The following is a 23,417-nucleotide window of genomic DNA, read 5'->3' as shown; positions in this document are numbered from 1 at the left end:
TCTAGTTCTAGCCCTGTTTATCTTGCCTTCTCAGAGTCCGGCTCCTGCCCAGTATGTCTTGTCTATCTAGTCCTGTCTGCCTTGTCTTCAGTCAAGTTCTGCTTGCCTTGTCTTCTGCCACGTTGTGCCTAGTGCTGTGCCTAGCCAGAGGGGCTCACCTACCATAGTCAGTCCTGGCTACGGTCCAAGAGCTCACCTCTCCTTGGACTGTGACAAAAACCCAAAAGAATCAAAACTAAATGTACATACAGAGGTGGCAAATCTAAGATCTAGAGAGCCCTTCAATCTTGTGGGATAGGTCCTGGAGTAGTCTAGCAGAACTCAAGGAAAGAAAATTGATAGGTAAGAACAAAATTCAACCTTCCTTATCATCCAGCTAGAGTGAATCAGACCTATAGGATATGCCAGCATTTTTATTCAACAGGGGAGGAGGAACACACAACATTTTTCCATCCTGCCTAGCCCAAACATCAAGCTAATGTTTTTCAGAAGAATGTAGGCAAACGTCTTCCAAGGCAACGATCCCTGCTTCAGCCCAGGATGCAGCCTAAGACTTAATAAGGCCTTGAGGAACTGAACCACTTTTCTCTGAAGAACACAGGCCGTCACTATTTGACCTAATCCAACATGCAATCAAAGACTTTGAGGCCACATGCCCCTTGTGAGGATCATGAGAGGCTGAAGCTAATCACAGAAAAAACTAACCCCTTTTACTAAGCTGTGCTAGTGGCTACCGTGTGCTAACACAGCCCATTCTCTTTGAATGGGCTGTGTCAGCACTGCTGCGCAGCCTAGTAAACAGAGGGTAACTTTCTTTGGATTGGTCCTTTGACCTTTCTGAAAGATAATTCCGTTGTTAAGATTGGCAAGTTTGATTTGATTTAAATCCTGATTCAATTTCGAATGTATTAGGTGTGGAATTTGACAGTCATCTCTCTTTTAGTACTCACGTTAATAAGGTGGTTAGTAAATCTATCTACTCAAATAGTTACGGGTCATCTGTAAATTATTTGAACCAGTAATCTTTCGTTTAGTGGTGCAGTCTTTAATATTATTGGATTACTGTAATTATCTATATTGGTTGTATAAAATCTTTAAAATGAACCTGCAGCATGCAAAACACTGCAGTTAGAGTTATTTTTTCAGCAAATAAATATAGTATGATTCTATTTCACCTTTTATGTTACAGTTACATTGGTTGCCAGTGGAAGCCAGATTGCAGTTTAAGGTTTTGATTTTAACTCTTAAAGCTTTTCATGGAGACTCCCCATGTTATTTAATTGATCATTTTGTTTTTCTTAATAAAGATCATGGTACAGTTACTACAAATCTTTTTATGTTAGGATTTCCTACTGTTTGTGAAGTGAAGGCTTTACATTTTTTTAAAAAGTCTTCATTAACATAGTAACATAGTAAATGACGGCTGATAAAGACCTGTACAGTCCATCCAGTCTGCCCAACAAGATAAACTCATTTTACATGGTATGTGATACTTTATATGTATACCCAAGTTTGATTTGTCCTTGCCTTTCTCAGGGCACAGACCGTAGAAGTCTGCCCAGTACTGTTCTTGTGCTAAGTTTATTTATGGGTTACTTATACCCCACATTTTCCCACTCATGCAGGCGCAATGTGGCTTACAGAGAATTAAATAAAAAAAAATTACAAAGCGAAAGCTTAGGAAAGTGTACAAGAAGCAAACAGGGGAGGGAAAAACTAACAGCATGAGCTAGGCAGGGTGAGGGACAGGGGATGCATCAATCAACAGTGTAAATTGGGGAGTAAGTCTTAGCAAAGAAGTATGTCTGAAGCTAACATCGAAGCCCCTTAAAATTTACACTCCAGCCTATCCCTATCTATTCAGTCACGATCAGGGCGTAGACCATAGAAGTCTGCCCAGCTCCAATTTTGGGTCCAATTACCAGTGTCGCCACCCAATCTCCGCTAAGATTTCATGGAACCATTCCTTCAAAACAGGATTCCTTTGTGTTTATCCCACGCATGTTTGAATTCCATTACCATTTTCAACTCCACCACCTCCCGCGGGAGGGCATTCCTCTCCCTCTCCGTGAAAAAAATACTTCCTGACATTAGTCCTGAGTCTGCCCTCCTTCAACCTCAATTCATGTCCTCTAGTTCTACTGCCTTCCCGTCTCCAGAAAAGGTTCGTTTGAGGATTAAACTTACCAGGCAGCCTCTAGTTGGAATTCCCTTCCTTCTTCTCTTAGGCAAATAGAGCATTATTTTGAGTTTTGGAAATTATTACGGACTTTCCTTTTTAGAAAGAATCTGTCTTAATTCATAATTGTTATTTTTTTTCCTCTAAAATAGTTGCACAAAATAATCACAATTTGGAGTATGATTCTTTTCTTGATGTCACCCGCTTATTTGTTGATTGTAGTGGACTATAAGACCTTAATGTAATGTAATGTAATGACAAAAAGAAGATCCAACATCCGAATGGGATGTGACCTCCAAGTAGCAGAGAAGTACTCTGCTAATGTCCAGTTTATTAAGGGCTCATTTTCAACGCACTTACACCCCCGTTTAATTATTAAGCCTTGCGCTAATGCCGACACAGCCTATTTACTTTGAATGGGCTTGTCGGTATTGCTGTGCGACTTAATAAACCTGGGGGTTAGACAAAGTTCCATAGGTTACTATGTAACTTTGTATGTCCAAGTGCTTTGAAAATACACCTCTATGTGTCTATGACAGTCCTGACTCAGAGAATCTCTGAAAGGCAGAAAGAGAAATCCTATTTTTCAAAGGAAAAGGAGAAGTCAGCTATGGCAGAAAGGGGGAAACAGTACACAGCGAAACATCTGGACAAATAAATGTCCTCACAAGAAAGAGCCTACAGCTCAAAAATCCATCTAGCCAAACAGACAGCCACAAGGAACGCCATTTTAAGAGTGTGATCGTCTATAGAGGCTCAATGAAGGGGTTCCAAAGGAAGGAAGGGCTGATACCAAACTGAAATCCCATTGGGGCACCACAGCCTGAAGTGGGGGGTCAAATCAACCACCCTCAAAAAATGCATCACATGTAGCTGCAATACAAACTTCATCAAGTTTGCTTCTGAAGCAGATGATTGCTGCAACCTGAACCTTGAGAGATTTAAGCACCAGGCTTTGATCCAGACAGCCAGCCCTGTAAAAATAACAAGATAAGTAGAATGTCTGCCCACTAGGAGGGCACCCCTCAGGCCAAAGCACCAGGCCTCAAACACTTTGCAGACCCTGATGAAGACCACGAAATGGGGAAGATTTCTGTGCTTTTGGTAGTGTGGATGACTTGCAGAGCAAACCCATTTTTTCTCAGGTGCCAGCTTTCAATTGTTAAGCTATAACGGTTCTGTTCGGAGGCAAGATGACGGCCGAATGAGAAGTGCAGGAAGTCGCTCCACACCTACCTCCAAAATTTTTCTGAAAATCTTGTTTCCTGATGCCAAAGAGAAGAGGCAAGCAACGCTCTAGCCCTGCGGTGCAGCCTGCCTCTTCGGTGGGAACACTGGACCGCTTTCTGCAATCGAGTGCAGCGACAGGAGCTTCTTCACAGCCGGTGAGCCTGGGGAGAGGATTGCCATTCTTCCGGCTTGAAGCCAAAACAACCTTAAGCCCCAAGGCGCGCAAACCCCCACCGATGCTGGCGCAAACCCCGAGTGCGGCTCTGGAGACACCAGACACCAAAGAGTTGATAGGGTCTCCGGTGCCGCCTCGGATGTAAGAACGCCAACATTCCTTGCGTTTGGAACAGCGGGTGACGGAGGGGAGAATACCCTTGGGGAAAATCAAATTGCACTTGAAAGTTGCACTTGAAAGTCAGCCATCGATGGAATCAACACTCGCAATTGGGCTAGCAAGTAAGTTTTTTTTGCCACTAAAACCGGAGACTATAACTTTGGATATATCACCAAAACAGGGAAGATAGGGCATCCTGATAGTGAGGTTGCAAAAGAGACCATAGATCAGGTGTCCTAAAATAAAAAAGCAAAAGATTGCAAAATAATACTGTCAAGTACTGAGCATGATGTAAACAGAAACAACAAACAGTTTGAAATGTCTATATGTGAATGCCAAGAGCCTAAGAAATAAGATGGGAGAGTTAGAATATATTGCACTAAGTGAAATAAGATATAATAGGCATCGCTGAGACCTGGTGGAAGGAGGAGAACCAGTGGGACACTGTCATACCGGGGTACAAATTATATCGTAGTGATAGGGTGGATCAAAATGGTGGCGTTGTAGCATAGTATATTAACAAGACCTTGAATCAAATAGATTGAAAATTCTGCAGGAAACAAAACACTTCTTGGAATCCCTGTGGATTGAAATTCCACGTGTAAAGGGGAAAAGGATAGTGATAGGAGCGAACTACCATCCGCCTGGCCAGGATGAACAGAAGGATGCAGAAATGTTAAAAGAAATTAGACGTAAACAAACTGGGCAACACAATAATAATGGGTGATTTCAATTACCCCGGGGTACGCTAGGGAGGTAAAATTCCTTGATGACATCAAGGACTGCTTTATGGAGCAGCTGGTACAGGAGCCGACGAGAGAAGGAAAAATTCTAGACCTAGTCCTTAATAGAGCGCATGATCTGGTGCGGGAGGTAATGGTGCTGGGGCCGCTTGATAACAGTGATCATAATATGATTGGATTTGATATTAGCTTTGAAGTAAGTATACATAGGAAATCAAATACATTAGCGTTTAACTTTAAAAAAAGGAGACTATGATAAAATGAGAAGAACGGTGAAAGCTGCGAGGGTCAAAAATTTACATCAGGCGTGGATGCTGTTCAAAAACACCATCCTGGAAGCCCATGCCAAATATGGGAAAATTAGGTTCTTACCTTGGTAATTTTCTTTCCTTTAGTCATAGCAGATGAAGCCATTACGTATGGGGTTATGTCCATCAACCAGCAGGGGAGATAGAGAGCACTCAAACTTTCACAGTGCCCTCTTGGCCAGCCAGCTCCACTGCCTCTTCAGTATTTGAAGCTTCCAAAGCAGTATGGCAAACCGCAATGGGAATCACAAGAGCTTTCCTCACAGCGAACGATGGCCCATCACAAGGGCATGAACTCATAAAGGAGGGAATGCACATCCTCCTGGAGGGAATAAACTCATCCTCCTTATTGTATAAGTGGAGAGGAACACACGCGCCTCCTGGAGGGAATCACACATCCTCCCAACACACTGGAGGGAATGAACTCATCCTCCTATTTATAGAACTGGAGGGGAACACACGCGCCTCCTGGAGAGAATCAACACATCCTCCAAAAAAAACATGCTGGAGGGAATGAACATATCCTCCTAAATTTAAACTGAACATGAATCCTGAAGATTGTTTTCCAACTTTCTCCCAAGGAAGGAACTTCAGGAAATTAGAACAGAACCTGAAAAACAGATTCACAGCATACAGACAATCATACAGGGAGGGCTCATGGCTTCATCTGCTATGACTAAAGGAAAGAAAATTACCGAGGTAAGAACCTAATTTTCCCTTCCTTGTCATCAAGCAGATGAAGCCATTACGTATGGGATGTAACAAAGCAATCCCTAGATAGGGTGGGAACAAGCCACACCACGCGCTAGCACTTGTGCACCAAAACGCGCATCCCTCCTGTCAGCCACATCCAGCCTGTAATGTCGGGCAAAGGAGAGCTTAGAAGCCCATGTTGCTGCACTGCATATCTCTTGAAGAGAGAGTGCTCCAGTTTCAGCCCAAGAGGAAGAAATCGCTCTAGTAGAATGTGCCTTAAAGGCTACAGGCGGAACCCTGCCGGCCAGCAGATAAGCTGAAAAGATAGTTTCTTTGAGCCAGCGGGCAATAGTGGCTTTAGGCGCTGGAGACCCTCTGCGAGAACCGGATAGCAAAAGAAACAGATGATCAGAAGTCCTGAAAGAGTTAGTAACTCGCAGATACTGCAGCAGAGTCCTGTGCACATCCAAAAGGTGCAGCTGCCCAAAAGATTCTGGAAACTCTTCCTCTGAAAAAGAGGGCAAGAAAATAGGCTGGTTTAAGTGAAAGGCTGAAACCACCTTAGGCATAAAGGAAGGCACGGTCCGAACCGTGACTCCGGACTCTGAAAATTGCAGAAATGGGTCTCTACAGGACAGCGCCTGGAGCTCTGACACCCGTCTCGCCGAGGTAATGGCCACCAGAAAAACGGCCTTCAGTGTCAAGTCTTTCTCCGATGCTCGCCGAAGCGGCTCAAAAGGAGATGCCTGCAGGGTTTTCAAAACTAGCTCCAGGTTCCAAGCTGGACAGGGTGCTTGCACTGGAGGTCGGAGCCGAAGCACCCCTCTAAGAAACCGTGCCACATCTTGGTGAGCAGCCAAAGACACGCCTTCCACCTTACCACGAAGGGAGGCCAACGCTGCCACCTGCACCTGCAGGGAATTATAGGCCAAGCCTTTTTGTACACCTTCCTGCAAAAAGTCCAGAATCGGCGAGACAGAAGCCCGCATTGGAACAATGGCTCTGGAAGCACACCAAGACTCAAACAGGCACCAAATCCTGGCATAAGCCACGGAAGTGGACCGCTTGCGGGCTTGCAGGAGAGTGGAAATAACTTTATTGGAATAACCTTTATCCCTCAATTGCGCCCTCTCAATAGCCATGCCGTAAGACCAAAGCGGCCGGCGTCCTCCATGGCTACCGGTCCCTGAGTCAACAGGTTCGGTACCAGAGGTAACGGCAGAGGAGCCTCCAGGAGCATCTGTCAGAGGTCTGCATACCAAGGTCTCCTTGGCCAATCCGGGGCGATGAGGACCACTTCTCCTGGGTGCAGCCGAATCCGCAAGAGCAGGCGCCCTATCAAGGGCCATGGGGGAAACACATAAAGTAGACCCGGAGGCCAGGGTTGAGCCAAGGCATCCAACCCCGCCGAGCGAGGATCTCTCCGTCTGCTGAAGAAGCACGGGACTTTGGTATTGGCACTTGTCGCCATTAGATCCATCACGGGCTTGCCCCATTTGGCACAGATCTGCAGGAATACTTCGGCTGCCAGATTCCATTCTGCTGGATCGATCTGATGCCTGCTCAGATAATCGGCCTGCACATTGCTCTGACCTGCAATATGAGCTGCCGACAGACACTGAAGATGCAGCTCGGCCCAGTGGCAAATCAGTTCGGCCTGCGCGGCTAGTGCTCTGCACCTTGTTCCACCTTGTCGATTTATATAGGCCACCATTGTCGTGTTGTCCGACATCACTCTGACAGCCAATCCTTCCAGGGTCACTTGAAAGGCCAGAAGCGCCTGAAACACCGCTTTCAACTCTAGGCGGTTGATGGACCACTCCGACTCCTCGGGTGTCCATAGACCCTGGGCATGCTTCCCCTTGCAGTGTGCGCCCCAGCCCTTCAGGCTGGCATCTGTTACCACTAGGCACCAAACGGGGAGCGTCAGCGGCATTCCTCGCCGCAGCATGCTGTCCGAGAGCCACCACTCCATGCTGAGACGGGCCGCAGGGAGCCAAGTAAGTCTGCATTGGTAATCCTGAGAAATAGGAGACCATCTCCGGAGTAGGGAATACTGTAGAGGTCTCAGGTGCGCTCTCGCCCAGGGTACCACTTCCATCGTGGCTGTCATCGATCCCAGCAGCTGGACAATGTCCCAAGCTCGCGGGCGGGGCATCCTGAGGAGCAGACGGACCTGATTCTGAAGCTTGCACCGCCTTAGCTCGGGTAGGAACACATAGCCCGAGACTGTGTCGAACCTGGCCCCCAAAAACTCTAGAGACTGTGAAGGGGACAGGTGACTTTTGGCCATATTGATGACCCAGCCTAGAGATTGCAGTACTGAGACCACTCTGGCTGTAGCTTGTAAGCTCTCTGTTGCAGAGTCTGCTCTGATGAGCCAGTCGTCTAGGTACGGGTGAACCCTGATACCTTCTCGCCTGAGAAAAGCAGCTATTACCACCATTACCTTCGAAAAGGTTCGGGGAGCTGTGGTGAGGCCAAAAGGCAAGGCCCTGAACTGGAAAAGTTTTCCCAACACCGCAAACCTCAGAAACTTCTGGTGCGGGGGCCAAATCGGTATGTGCAAGTAAGCTTCTTTCAGGTCTAGAGACGTGAGAAACTCTCCTGGCTGAACCGCCGCAATGACGGAGCGCAGGGATTCCATGTGGAAATGCCGCACTCTCAGGAACTTGTTCACTTCTTTTAAGTCCAGAATAGGGCGAAAGGACCCACCTGTTCGCGGCACCACAAAGTAGATGGAGTATCGGCCGCAGCCTTGCTCGGCGGGAGGCACCGGGGTCACTGCCCCTAACTGAATCAGACCTTGTAAAGTCTCCTCCACCGCCGCCCGTTTGACGGCAGAACCGCATCGGGACTCCACAAACACGTCTCTTACTGGGGCATTGAATTCTATTCTGTATCCATCTCTGATCAGGTCCAGAACCCACTGATCTGAGGAAATCTTGGCCCACTCCTCGACAAAGAGGGAAAGCCGTCCTCCGATGACAGGCATCGAGGAGAGGGCCGGCGCACCATCATTGAGAGGGTCGCCCCTGAACTCCTGGTCTTGAGCCACCGGCTGCGGAACGCTTGTCCGAGCGAAAGGAGTTCCTCTGCTGACCACGGGCACGTGAAGTGAACCCAGCAGAATGCCCCGGTCGGTACCTTCTAGCTTCACGGAAGCGAAGTCTGTACGAGGAGTGGACCGCCTGGCCCTTAGAGGAAGGCCTCTGCCTATCTTCGGGCAAGCGCTGGGGTTTTGGATCACCCAGGCCTTTCACAATTTTCTCTAACTCCTCACCAAATAGGAGAAGTCCTTGAAAAGGCAACTTCACCAACCTTTGCTTAGAGACCATGTCCGCTGCCCAGTGTCGTAGCCACAGACGACGGCGAGCCGCCACTGCTACTGCCATTTGTTTAGCCGAAGCTCTGACAAGGTCATAAAGGGCATCAGCCAGAAAGGACAAGGCCACCTCCATCCACGGAGCCACATCCAAGAAGGGCTCTGCTCCATCTCCGGGCTGAGCCACTGCCTGTTGCAGCCAAGCTAGGCAGGCTCTCACAGCATAACAGCTGCATGCAGACGCCCGAACAGTGAGACCTGCAATTTCAAAGGACCGTTTCAACGCTGTTTCCAGCCTACGGTCTTGAACGTCCTTCAGGGCAACACCTCCTTCAACAGGGAGGGTAGTTCTCTTTGTCATCGCAGTGACTAGGGCATCCACTGTAGGCATTTGAAAACGAGCCATATGTCCCTCACGCAGAGGGTATAACTGCCCCATAGCCCTGGAAACTCTCAAAGGTCCCTCGGGGTCAGCCCACTGAGCCGAAACAAGCTCTAGGATGGAGTCATGCAAAGGGAAGGCCCGAGCAGCTTTCTTGGTACTAGCCATCCTGGGATTACCCGAGGAGGCCATGCCACTGTCAGGATCTTCAATCAAGAGGGCCTGCAGGGTATCTGAAATAAGCGCTGGCAGCTCATCATGGTGGAAAATCCTCACCGCGGAGGGATCATCCAGATCCTGTGGTAAATCCGCACCTGACTCTGGTTCCTCAGACCAAGAACGTCTGTCAGAGTTCTCTGAATCCTCACACCCCGACCACGGGGGGGGGGGGGGGGGGGGGGAGAAAGGTGCACCACAATCTGAAGGGGAATTAACCCTTCTGCGCTTATCTTTAGGCCAAGCATCCGGGAAAAAAACCTCACTGGGCAGTCCCAGGCCAGAATCCATCGGGGGGGGGCAATCAGAGGAGCCTCAGGCGAAGGACTCTTTTCATCATGTATGCTTTATGCAGCAAAAGCACAAAATCCGGGGAGAAAATCTCACCCTGGGCACCCAAATCCTGTCCGGTGCTAGCCAATCCTGAAATAACCTCATCTCGAGGTGCCCCACCCGGCTCAGGTCTCTCCGTGTCCACGGAGGCCGCGCCATGCGGTGTAAGCAAAATGGCATCCGCTGCCAGCTCAGAGCGGGAAGAAACCTCGCTCGCCATGCTCGGGCCGGCTCCTACGCCAATACAGCACGATTTACAGAGCCCTGCTGCTGATTTGCGCTTGCCACAAGTGGAACAGCGCTTTACATTGTCCACAGCCATCGCCGAAAAACGGCGGTAAAATCCAAAATGGCGGTTCGCACCAAAATCGCCCCGATCGCGGGCCCACCCCGGAGGAGTTGGAAAACACTCTTACCTCAAAGGATCTAGTGTACAACTACGATCCTGCTGAAAATCAGGTCAAAAGCCTCTGTTCCAGCATCTCTGCATTTAAAAAACGCGACACGACTTTTTTTTTTTTTTTTTTTTTAAGCTGTGAGGAAAGCAGAGGTATTGAAGACTCCGGAGGCTCAGATGAGTGGGAAAGGCAGGGAAAGGGCAAACCTATATGCCTGCATCCACTGTTGGTGGGTAAGGACAGGGAAAGCAAGGCAATATGTCCACATCCATAGAGGTATGGGTAAGGCAGGGAAAGGGCTAACCTATGTGCCTTTAAAGTGAAGCTGCTATAGCCTCCAACACCCCGGTTAACAACTGGCAAGCCAGGAACCACCTCCCGGCAGATTTTTCTGGAGCTCGAACAAGCTGCAGCCACCCTGCTAAGGGAGATAGAGAATACTGAAGAGGCAGTGGAGCTGGCTGGCCAAGAGGGCACTGTGAAAGTTTGAGTGCTCTCTATCTCCCCTGCTGGTTGATGGACATAACCCCATACGTAATGGCTTCATCTGCTTGATGACAAGGAAATTCCACGTATTAAAAAAGGAGGACGGTAGACCAAACGACAGCCGGCGTGGTTAAAAAGTGAGGTGAAGGAAGTTATTAGAGCTAAAAGAAAATCCTTCAGAAACAGCATAAGGAATGTCAAGTCAAATGCAAAGCGTTGATAAGGAAGGCTAAGAGGGACTTCGAAAAAAAGATTGCGTTGGAGGCCAAAACACATAGAGGCATATTTTCAAAGCACTTTGGGAGGCTAAGTTCCATAGGTTTCTATGGAACTTTGGGAGGCTAAGTGCTTTGAAAATGAGCCTCATAGTAAAAACTTTTTTAGGTATATTAAAAGCAGGAAGCCGGCAAAAGAATCGGTTGGACCGCTAGATGACAGAGGAGTAAAAGGGGCGATCAGGGAAGACAAAGCCATAGTGGAGAGATTACATGAATTCTTTGCTTCGGTCTTCACCGAGGAAGATTTGGGTGGGATACCAGTGCCAGAAATGGTATTCGAAGCTGCTGAGTCGGAGAAACTTAATGAATTCTCTGTAAACCTCTTGACACAAGAAGTGCACTACCTACTAATGAGGACAGACTCCAGAGAGGAACCCTTCCTAGAAACCTTATTCACCTCCTCCCAAAACATCCAAACAGGGGTACCCTGGATGGGCCAGCAGTTCCTGCTACCTCCATGGACCATGGTCACTTTGTCTAGAGACTAGAGGCCTCCGGTTGCCCCTGGAACAGTTCCCCAGTGGCCATGCCTTTGGAGCTCCAAGATAAGGGTTACCATATGTCCGGATTTACACGGATATGTCCTCTTTTTGAGGACATGTCCAGGCAACCGGGCGGGTTTTGCCAATCTGCCCGCTTGTCTGGATTTCTGGACAAACGGGCAGGCTGGTGGGCGGGCGAGCCGTCCTATTCTAGCCTCCCAGCCCTCCCTTCCCCTCCCCTTACTTACTACTGTACTGCCCTGGTGGTCTAGTAACCTCTTCCGCCTTCGGGGCAAGAAAGAACCCCCTCTTTCCTGCCTAGAGCGCTGCCCTGCATCCTGTTGCTGTACATGACGTTGATTCAAAATGGCCGCCGAGAGCTGAAGCGACCTTGCAAGACTTCAACTCTTGGCGGCCATTTTGAATCGGCGCCGAGATCAGCAACAGGATGCAGGGCAGCGCTCCGGGCAGCAAAGAGGGGGCTCTTTCCTGCCCCGAAGAGGTCACCAGACCACCAGGGCAGTAGAGTAAGGGAAGGGAAGGGGGGTGACAGGCAGGGGAATATGTGACAGGTGGAGCGAGGGTGCGAAAGGGGACGGGGTGGGATATGAAAGGGGCAGGGCATGTGTCCTCTTTTTGGGGGGACCAAATATGGTAACCCTATCCAAGAGTGCCTGCCTAAAATATTTAGCCAGACGGGTTGAAAACTCGGGCTAGTCCCCTTCCCACCACCCCAAGTCAACCCCTCCACCAAGAGAAAACTACTCACTTCTGACCACATGTGTGCAAGACACGGCCAGGAAGAAAATGGTCAACATTCACATCAAAATTAATTCAGCCACAGCAAAACAGAGACTTCACCGAGCGTGTGCTTCTGCCTCTGGGGAGAGTCTTCCTGCAGTTTCCCTGTGTAACATGACAATCCCCATTGCACAGAGTACAAAAGGAACCACAGAGCCAACAATCATAGCCTGAGGTTTGGGTAGTATGGCCCAAAAGCTGAGAAAAAAAAAACCTGTTGCATCACTCCACCTGCACCATTTACTGAAAGCAAATTCTGAATGATCCTAGCTGCACCACCTGTTACACTAATGATGTAATCAGAATCTTCCAAGTCTCAGCAAGGAGGTTTAATAGACAGGAGTGGAAGTGTTCCTATCTAGTCCATTGTAAGCAAGGAAGCCAATTTGGTTAATCTGTGTTTCCACTCCCCTAAGCAGCCGTCCTTGTCATGCACTCAACACAAAGCAAGCAAACCTATGAGCTGCTGCCTCCACTTTGTCGTTCTTTATTGTTGGTCCATCTGTAACAAGTCTAAAGCTCTTTTCGTTGGATAAGCAGTGCCTTAAAAAGGTGGAGGCAGTAGAACTAGAGGACACGGATTGAGGGGGGGCAGACTCAGGAGTAATGTCAGGAAGTATTTTTTCACGGAGAGGGTAGTGGATATGTGGAATGCCCTCCCACGTTAGGTGGAGATGAAAACGGTAATGGAATTCAAACATGCATGGACCGAATTCGAATTACTATCAGAAGACCTCATCTCTGAAACACTCAAAAGATTCGCCAAATCCTACTGCAAACTAGATATATGCCCAAACAACCTTATGAAAGCAGCTCCTCAACAATTCATAATAGACCTAACCAACCATGTAAACTCCATGCTACAAAACGGACTTTTCCCAAAATAAAAAGGAAAAATTTTACTCACCCCAATACCCAAAGACACAAAGAAAAGTGCAAGCGAAGTAACTAATTATAGACCAGTAGCATCCATACCACTAATAACCAAAATAACCGAAGGGATGGTAACAAAACAACTTACAAATTATCTAAACAAGTTCTCAATACTGCATGATGCCCAATCAGGATTCCGATCGAATCACAGCACAGAAACAGTACCAATTACCCTGATGACTAAATTTAAACAAATGATTGCAACCGGCAACAATATACTCCTCCTACAATCTGACATGTCAAGTGCCTTTGATATGGTCGACCACGAAATCCTACTACACATACTTGAATATTTTGGCATCGGAGGCAATGTCCTAAACTGGTTCAACGGGTTCCTAACCTTGCGCTCTTACCAGGTCACATCAAATTCAACTACGTCTGCAGCATGGACACCAGACTGTGGAGTACCGCAAGGATCACCCCTCTCACTAACTATCTTCAACCTAATGATGACACCCTTGGCAAAACTTTTATCAAACCATAACCTTAACCCATATATATACGCTGACGATGTAACAATATATATATCCCTTTCAAATAAGACATTAAAGAAATCTTCAATGAAATCAACCAAAGCTTACACATCATGAACACTTGGGCAGATGCATTTTGATTGAAACTGAATACAGAAAAAACTCAATGCCTGATACTTACCTCCCAATACAACACGAATGAATTTACCGCTATAAACACACCAAAACTAAATCTTCCAATTTCAGAAACTTTAAAAATCCTTGGAGTCATTATTGACCGCCACCTAACACTTGAAACCCACGCAAACAACACAACCAAAAAGATGTTCTACTGCATGTGGAAACTGAAAAGAATGGTAAAATTATGTATCATACCTGATAATTTTCTTTCCATTAATCATAGATCAATCCATAGACTGGTGGGTTGTGTCCATCTACCAGCAGGTGAAGATAGAGAGCAAACTTTTGCCTCCCTATATGTGGTCATGTGCTGCCGGAAACTCCTCAGTATGTCGATATCAAAGCTCCATCCGCAGGACTCAGCACTTAGAGAATTACACCCACAAAGGGACACTCTGCCCAGCTCACCACCGCCGAAACGGGGGAAGGGGAATTAACCCAGCTCATCCCCACACAAGTGGGGGAGGGGAATCCGTCCAGCTCATCCCCGTGGAGCGGGGGAGGGACACCACCCCGCCATCTGGCTTATCCTGCAACCGCAACCGCGGGAGGAGCTGACTGACCCTAACACCGCCGAAGCGGGAGGGGTACAAAGCTGCCCTACAGCCGCACGAAGCGGGAGGGAGTGCCGGCAGAATTTAAGTCTCAATTCAGCCCCGTAAAACAGAGGGGAGAGGAATGCAGCAGCTCACTGTAACACAAACTCGTCTCAACTCTTGAAGAATCCAAGTGAAAAAACTTGAACACGAAGTCCTCCTGAAGTAACTGAAGACTAAACTTGAACCTAAAATTCAACCAGAATAAAACAGTACAGATATCTGGGAGGGGCTATGGATTGATCAGCTATGATTAATGGAAAGAAAACTATCAGGTATGATACATAATTTTACCTTCCATATCATCAAGCTGATCAATCCATAGACTGGTGGGATGTACCGAAGCAGTACTCACCCAGGGCGGGACATAGAAATCCCTGACCGCAACACTGAAGCTCCAAACCGGGCCTCCGCCCGAGCAGCCACAGTCAAGCGGTAATGCTTGGAGAATGTATGGGCCGATGCCCAAGTTGCCGCCTTGCATATCTCTGTCAAGGAGACGAACCCGGCCTCTGCCATCGAAGCCACCTGAGCTCTAGTGGAATGAGCCTTCAGCTGTATAGGCGGCACCTTCCCCGCGGCCACATAAGCCGCTGCAATGGCTTCCTTGACCCATCTTGCCACTGTAGGCTTAGCAGCCTGCAGACCCTTATGAGGACCTGCAAACAGGACAAACAGATGATCCGATTTCCGGAAATCATTGGTCACTTCCAAGTATCTGATGATGACACGTCTCACATCCAGATATTTAAGAGCAGAGTATTCCTCTGGGTAGTCCTCCCTACGAAAGGAAGGGAGACAGAGCTGCTGATTCACATGGAAGCGAGAAACAATCTTGGGCAGGAAGGAAGGCACTGTGCGAATAGTCACTCCTGCCTCAGTGAACTGCAGAAAAGGCTCTCGACATGAGAGTGCCTGGAGCTCGGAAACTCTTCTGGCTGAAGTGATAGCCACCAAAAAGACTGCTTTCAACGTCAGGTCTTTCAGAGATGCCCTCGACAAGGGTTCAAAAGGCGGCTTCTGCAATGCTCTTAGCACCAGGTTGAGATTCCACGCAGGCACCACAGAGTGCAGAGGAGGGCGCAGGTGATTAACTCCCTTGAGAAAGCGCACCACATCTGGCTGCGAAGCCAGGGAAACACCCTTCAGTCGGCCCCTGAAGCAAGTCAGAGCCGCTACCTGGACTTTAAGGGAACTGAGCGACAGGCCTTTCTCCTGACCTTCTTGCAGGAACGCCAACACTGAAGAAATTGGAGCAGTGGCGATGACCTTGTCTGAGAAGCCCTTCTTTCTCAGACGCTGCCACTCAATAGCCAGGCCGTAAGACCAAAGGGGGAGGGATCCTCCATCACCACGGGACCCTGATGCAACAGGCCCTGCTCCACTGGCAGCCGCAGAGGATCGTCGACTGAGAGCCTGATCAAGTCCGCATACCAGGGACGTCTGGTCCAATCCGGACCCACCAGGATTATCCGGCCCGGATGCTTTGCCACCCGGTCTAACACCCTGCCCAACATGGGCCAGGGCGGAAACACATAGAGAAGCTCTTGTGTTGGCCACTGTTGGAGAAGAGCATCTACTCCCAGGGATCGAGGGTCCCGTCCTCTGCTGAAAAAGCGCGGCACTTGGCAATTGGCTGATGACGCCATCAGATCTAGGCTCGGCTGGCCCCAGCGCTTCGTGATGTCCAAGAACGCCTGAGCAGATAGCTGCCACTCTCCGGGCTCCAAGGTATGGCGACTGAGAAAGTCCGCCTTGACATTCATGACTCCGGCAATGTGGGCCGCTGACAGCTGTTCCAGGTTCGCTTCCGCCCACTGGCATAGGTTCATGGCCTCCTTGGCTAGAGGGGCGCTCTTGGTACCTCCCTGGCGGTTGACATAGGCCACAGCCGTGGCATTGTCCGACAGGACCCGTACTGGCTTCAACGCCAGTACCGGGATGAACTCCAAAAGCGCCAACCGAATGGCTCTGAGTTCCAGGAGGTTGATAGACCACTTTGCCTCTGCAGGAGACCAGAGCCCCTGCGCTGTCCTTCCCAAGCAGTGGGCTCCCCAGCCCGACAAAGAGGCGTCCGTCGTGACGACAATCCACTCCGGGGTCACCAGAGGCATTCCCGCAGACAACTTGTCTGTCTGCATCCACCAGCTCAGCGCCTTGCGCACTGCTGGGTCCAAGGGAAGGTGCACAGCATAATCCTCCGACATCGGAGTCCAGCGCTGCAGCAGAGAGTGTTGTAGTGGTCTCATATGAGCCCTGGCCCAGGGCACTACTTCCATCGTGGCCGTCATAGAGCCCAACAGCTGCACATAGTCCCAAGCCCGAAGAGGAGAGGCTACTAGGAACTGGTCCACCTGAGCCTGAAGTTTGACAATCCGATTGTCTGGCAGGAACACTCTGCCCACTTGGGTGTCGAATCGAACTCCCAGATACTCCAGGGACTGAGTCGGGCGCAGCTGGCTCTTCTCCCAGTTGATGATCCATCCCAGGAGCTCAAAAGAGCAACTACCCGGTCCACAGCTTTGCCGCACTCTGCATAAGAGGGGGCTCGGATCAACCAGTTGTCCAGATAAGGATGGACTTGTACTCCTTCCTTTCGCAGGAAGGCCGCTATGACCACCATTATTTTGGAAAAGGTCCGCGGAGCAGTAGCCAACCCGAAAGGGAGGGCTCTCAACTGGAAGTGTCGTCCCAGGACTGCAAAACGCAGAAAGCGTTGATGAGGAGGCCACATGGGAACATGCAGGTACGCTTCCTTGATGTCCAAGGAAGCCAAGAACTCTCCTGCCTTCACTGCCGCTATAACAGAGCGGAGAGTCTCCATGCGAAAGTGCCGCACTTTCAAGGCCCGATTGACCCCTTTGAGGTCGAGGATAGGCCGGACAGAACCTCCTTTCTTTGGTACCACAAAGTAAATGGAGTAACGTCCCTTGCCAATCTGATTTTCTGGCACCGGAACGACCGCACCCAGGCGGATCAGGTTGTCCAAGGTCTGCTGCACTGCCACAGCTTTGACCGGAGACTTGCAGGGAGAGAGTACAAACCCGTCTCTTAAGGGTCGGCAGAACTCTAGCTTGTAGCCGTCTCTGATGACTTCCAGCACCCAAGCGTCTGAAGTTATTGTGGTCCACTCGCCCAGAAACGAGGACAGCCGTCCTCCAATCTGCACTGGGGCGTGGACCAAGGCCCCGTCATTGGGTACGAGACCCTGGGGGAGGACCGGAGGGAGCACCTCCGGGATGGCGGTCTCTGCGAAAGGAATGCTGCTTGGGGAGAAATTCCTCTTGAAGTACTAGCCCGAGCCCTGACCTCTGGTAACTTCTTGCCCTTAGACGTGCCGAGATCGTTCACGATTTTGTCCAGCTCGACCCCAAAGAGCAGCTTGCCTTTAAAAGGCAATCTAGCCAGGCGGGATTTAGAGGCGTGGTCAGCAGACCAATGCTTCAGCCAAAGCCACCGCCGCGCAGAGATTGTCTGAGCCATGCCTTTAGCTGAGGCCCTCAAGACATCATACAGCAAGTCTGCCAAATAGGCCAAGCCCGATTCCAGGGCCGGCCAATCAGCCCTCAAGGAATGATCCGAGGGGGAAGCCCGCTGCACCATAGTCAGGCACGCCCTGGCCACATAGGAGCCGCAAACTGAGGCCTGCAAACTTAAAGCAGCCGCCTCAAAGGACGACCTTAAGGCCGCCTCCAATCTTCTGTCTTGGGCGTCCTTTAGGGCCGTGCCACCTTCCACCGGCAACGCCATTTTCTTAGTCACCGCAGTGATACGACCTGGTGTCCCAGTGAGTAGCTGCAATAAACGTTTAAATAAACGTCGAAATAAACGCCTTTAAGGACGTTCAAAAATTTTTTTTTTTTTTTTTTTTTTTTTAACGGAGCCAGCGGGAGGGGGGAGAAAAGGAGGGACCTGGCGCCACCAGGTTTGCACTTGCTCAAGAAGAGCCCTCAACCCCAGGCACTCAACAAAACCTAAAAATTAGGCTTGGAGGCCTAGCCAGAGCTGCTGCTGTGTGTGACCACCACCTGCTGAGATAGAGAACATACTGGGGAGTTTCCAGCAGCACATGACCACATATAGGGAGGCAAAAGTTTGCTCTCTATCTCCACCTGCTGGTAGATGGACACAACCCACCAGTCTATGGATTGATCAGCTTGATGATATGGAAAAGACCATTCTTCCCAAGATCAGTCTTCCGCAGCCTAGTGCAATCACTCGTACTCAGCCATCTGGACTACTGCAACTCACTATACGCAGGTTGTAAAGAGCAATTACTGAGGAAACTTAACAGCCCAGAACACAGCAGCCAGACTCATCTTCGGGAAACCAAAATACGAAAGTGCGAAACCCTTACGAGAGAAGCTACACTGGCTCCCACTCAAGGAACACATCACTTTTAAAGTATGCACACTAGTCCACAAAATCATTCACGGTGAAGCCCCAGCCTACATGTCTGACTTAATAGACCTACCATCCAGAAACGCTAAAAGATCATCCCGAACTTTCCTTAACCTCCACTTCCCTAATTGCAAAGGCATAAAATACAAAGTGCTGCACGCGTCAACCTTTTCTTATATGAGCACGCAATTCTGGAACAAACTACCACGAAACCTGAAAACGATCTACGAACTAACCGACTTCCGCAAACTATTAAAGACCCATCTCTTTGAAAAAATCTATCGAAAGGATCAAAACACATGAAGTCCACACACACTGTTAGCAATGCATCAATACATTCTCTTATGTACTCTTATCCCCTGGAATTTTAACACATTTAAACCTTAATCTACAGGAAAAAAAACAGAAAAATATTATACCCGAACGTTCTCTTGCTATTGAATTGTTGCCCTATCAGTATCCGTTGTTCTTCTATTGTTCAGTCGTTCTTCCCATTGTTTTATGCCCCTTAACGATACTTGGACTGTGTTTTAACTTAACTCCTCACAATGTAACCATAATCGTGTTGTAACAGATTGTACTTCCATCATTACAATGTATTGTAAGCCACACTGAGCCCGCATATAGGTGGGAAAATGTGGGATACAAATGCAATAAAATAAATAAATAAATAATGGATCCACAGAATCTTAGCAGAGATTAGGTGGCGACACCAGTAATTGGGAAGCAAAACCGGTGCTGGGCTGACTTCTATGGTCTACGCCCTGATCATGACTGAATAGACATGGATGGGATGGAGTGTAAATTTTAAGGGGTTTCGACGTTAGCTTCAGAATTTAGTACAAGAACAGGGCTGGGCAGACTCCTATGGTCTGTGCCCTGAGAATGGCAAGGACAAATCAAACTCGGGTATAAAGTATCACATACCATGTAAAATGAGTTTATCTTGTTAGGAAGACTGGATGGACCGTACAGGTCTTTTTACCTGTCATCATTTACTATGTAAATAACAATTGAATATCACTAAAACAGCTTTAAAAATTATTGTACCTGGTAGAAACAGCAATTATACACTTGTAGTTTGTGCTCATTTTTCTTCACTGTTCTTCTATGTAATACAGATGGTCAGATTTCAGTGAGGATATCCTGTTTCTTGATGGGTTCATCTTAACTGCTGTAATCTGCCTTGGGAAGCCTAGTGTTCTAAAGATGATGGAATATGTTGAAATTAAATGGAAGTAGAATTAAACTCTCCTTTCATTGGGGCACATGGAATCATATCTTCATCTGTTTTGTAGAAGTTTTACCTTTTAGATAAACAAATGGATTATTCTGTTTTGAACATGTTTCAGGGGCAAGTGGTTTTATAAGTCAAAATTAAAAAAAATACATACTTTGTTTCATACAGATCTCTTTTGTTTCAACATAAATGGGCTATAAGCCCCTAATGCAGCTCATTGGTTTTCTTATATTTGTTCTTGTGATGACTTATACTGTGCCAATACTGAAAACTCTTATCTCAATCTGGTCTATAATAAAAGGAGCTCATTGTGAACACTATTTACCCTAAAAGGTTGTTTTGTGGCTGTACATGAGGAATTGTGATATTGAATAAATAAGTGTATGTTTGTGTCCCTAGTAAATAATCCTAAGTTTATACAATTCTTTCAAGAAATCCAGTTAATCGTTTAACTTATTAGTGGAACATGGTCTGGTCACATTTTCAATATGGTAATACTAGGTCCAAGCTAAGGAACAGGTTATTTTGATTAGTCTTCACTGGACCAAACTTACTTTCCTTGTGCCATCACTATCCAGCAGATAGGCAGTGTCTTAAAAGGTGGAGGATAAAGATTTTTTATTACATTTACATCACATATTATCCCAAGCAAAGTCGGGTTCAATGTGGCTTACATTTGAAAATACAGTGTGACAGAATAATAGAATTCAGTTATATTATGGAAACAAATAGACATATCTGAAACATTCAAAAAATTTCAGATTAGCATATATACCTAACTGAGCATTAAAATGTTTGTCCTTTAATGATACCACACGTTCAGAAATCATAGTCACAAGTATAGACAGTTATTCAAAGATTATCACATGCACACACCAGAACAGGCATCCACCATATTGCGAAAGTAAACAACAACTTCTACAGAGTACATCCAAAATTTAATTTTTATTTCCTTGTTTCCATCTTCCAAAATTCCAGACAACAGACATACAGATCAGCAGGACCCAAAGTATTCCAAAACAAGTAAAGTCAGAAACAACACAGTTTATACCTAATTTGTTCAACCACCCTTAGGAGTCACCTTTGAGTTTAAAAAGCAAAACCACACATATGTAAGGTCTGGCAAATGCCAATATAGAATACGTGGTAGCAATAATGAAACAATGATTGAATATTCACATAGCAGGCAGCCTGAGCCAACAGATTTATTTTCCACTGAACATAATTAACTGTATGAACTTGGTGGCTAATAGTGTGCTGAACTGGACAATGTAGCTCTGCCCTAATTATTCAATATCTCTGTCTTTAAATAATAGTAATAGAAATATCAAGTGCATTTTTATAATGTACCTCTGCCATCCACAAAACAAAAGGAGCAAGTTCCCACATGCCATCTTTTTCTTTTGATCTAGGCACAGGAAAACAATTTCAAGTGCTCCCAAGTTTCAACCTAATCCATGTTTAATGTGGAGTATAAATAAATAAATAGAAACTCTGAATGTTGAGCATCTGATTCTCATAAGGTGTCTGTTTCAGTAGCCTTTTACCAAGAGAAACAAATCTCTGCACAAATATAACATGCCAGGGTGTGCTTATAACTAGCCTTCCAAATTACACACCGATTATGATTTATAACAAATTACTACTCTACCTATGAAAAGTTATTCTGTTATTATACTTCTTCTTTGTACATCCCTATGCTGAACAAGCTTGCATGTTCTAAAATATGTGAGATTAAATACAAATACTACCAACAATAAAGAGCAACAATGTGGATGCAGCAGCTCATAGGTCTGCTTGCTTTGTTTTGAGTATGGCAATGACGGCTGCGTGGGGGGAGGGGGGCTGAGACTGTCCTAATTGGTGTCAATGTTTTGATGTCACTTGGTCTCCTTTCCATTAAATCCTCCTTGAGTCAGAGCCACCATTGGAGCCGACTCTGTGGGTGCTTGAGCACCCCCAATATTAAGAAAGTTCCTTGTATGTGTCCAGGGAGGGATTATTTTCATTGGGTTTAGCACCCCCAATAATTTTGAAAAGTTGGCTCCTATGAGAGCCACCATCTGCTAGTAAAGGGACATTACCCATAAGTCTGATCTAACAGGATAAGGACAACCATTCTGTATGTCTTCAACACTTATCTTTAAATTTCATGAGTTCTCCCATAAAGTTTAATCATAGCAGTTCACAATTTTTAAAAGCAAAAAAGAGGCATAACACATTTTATTCCTATGAGCCTTGCTGCATATAACTTGAGCTAAGCTTTAGTAAAAGCCCCCCCCTTAGTAAAACAGATGGCAAACATTTTAAATAAAACATACTACAGTGATTTTGTTTGCTAATTTCCTATTACAAAGCGGTATCTAAATTAATAAAAATCTTTTTTCCCCCATGTAATCCTCTTCGTCCTCTAGAGGGCGCCAATGTTTTACAATTAAGGTTTTTTTTAAAGTTAGTTGTTTTTTTTTTTTTTTTAAGATAGCTTCTTAGTTCTTGCTCTCATTTTCCGCCTGATCTCTGACCCCAGAGCTGATTGGCTCGATACAAAATAACGAGATTAAAAAAAATAAGAAGGTAGCATACAAAAATACCAGAAGTGAAATGGAATACATATTGGCCATGCTAAAAAGGACGCAACACAAATTCCTACACGTCTTAAGAAAAGCCAATTTCACCGTGTTTTAAGAAGCAAGAAATCACCGTAGCTAGAGAAGCGCCGCATGCTTATGACAGCACCACGTGGAAGGACAGCAAGTCGACCACACGATTAAGACAAAATCTTGATTTACAGTGAACATTATATTCTACGCTGGCCCGCACAAGCTTCAAGAGACAACTGTAACCTTTTCCTGCCTGCCAAACACTGCAGGGTACGTAGGATCTGTGTTTTACCCGGAGTCCCGGACCCCTTGTCACTGATAATAGGACGGAGTAATCCAGGAATGCAGTACCGTAGCACTACGTAGAGAGACAAAATGAATCAGACTAAAAGTTGTAAGGTTAATAAAACGCATTAAAATATATATATATATTCTGGTTCATTCAAATACATATGATTTTCTGGAATCACAATGTCAAAATGCATGCACTTGTTTGGAAAAATCCCTATGTTGGTGTAATAAAAGCAATAAAGCATGATACTAAGAAGCAAAAAAAAAAAACATTTTTTCCCAATGGCCAAACCTATCAACATCACATTATTCAAATGGAACGGAACAGATCATACTGTCTCACATGCTCAAACGTAAGTGCTATATCTCCTAGCATCCAAGAGACATTTTCCAAGGAAACATAAAAGAAATCCTGAAAGTTCCATCGCCAATAGGTAACATTGCCTGAAGGTGGTGACTTTCATCGTGGAATAGCGCCAACGGGAGAATAGGAGCCCCCTGAAGTTGGTTGT

The 23,417-nt window shown here is 46.8% G+C and overlaps 1 protein-coding gene across 1 annotated transcript in view; it reads right to left on the bottom strand.

Moving 5' to 3' along the window:
• Positions 1-23,417, bottom strand: part of ADK (adenosine kinase) — a 656,244-nt gene that overhangs the window by 632,579 nt on the left and 248 nt on the right. The window lies entirely within an intron of this gene.

The sequence above is a fragment of the Microcaecilia unicolor genome, chromosome 5 (genome assembly GCF_901765095.1).
Source record: "Microcaecilia unicolor chromosome 5, aMicUni1.1, whole genome shotgun sequence".
NCBI classification, from domain to species: domain Eukaryota; kingdom Metazoa; phylum Chordata; class Amphibia; order Gymnophiona; family Siphonopidae; genus Microcaecilia; species Microcaecilia unicolor.
Note: the sequence above shows the minus strand (reverse complement) of the source record. Positions and strands in the feature narration are given on the sequence as shown.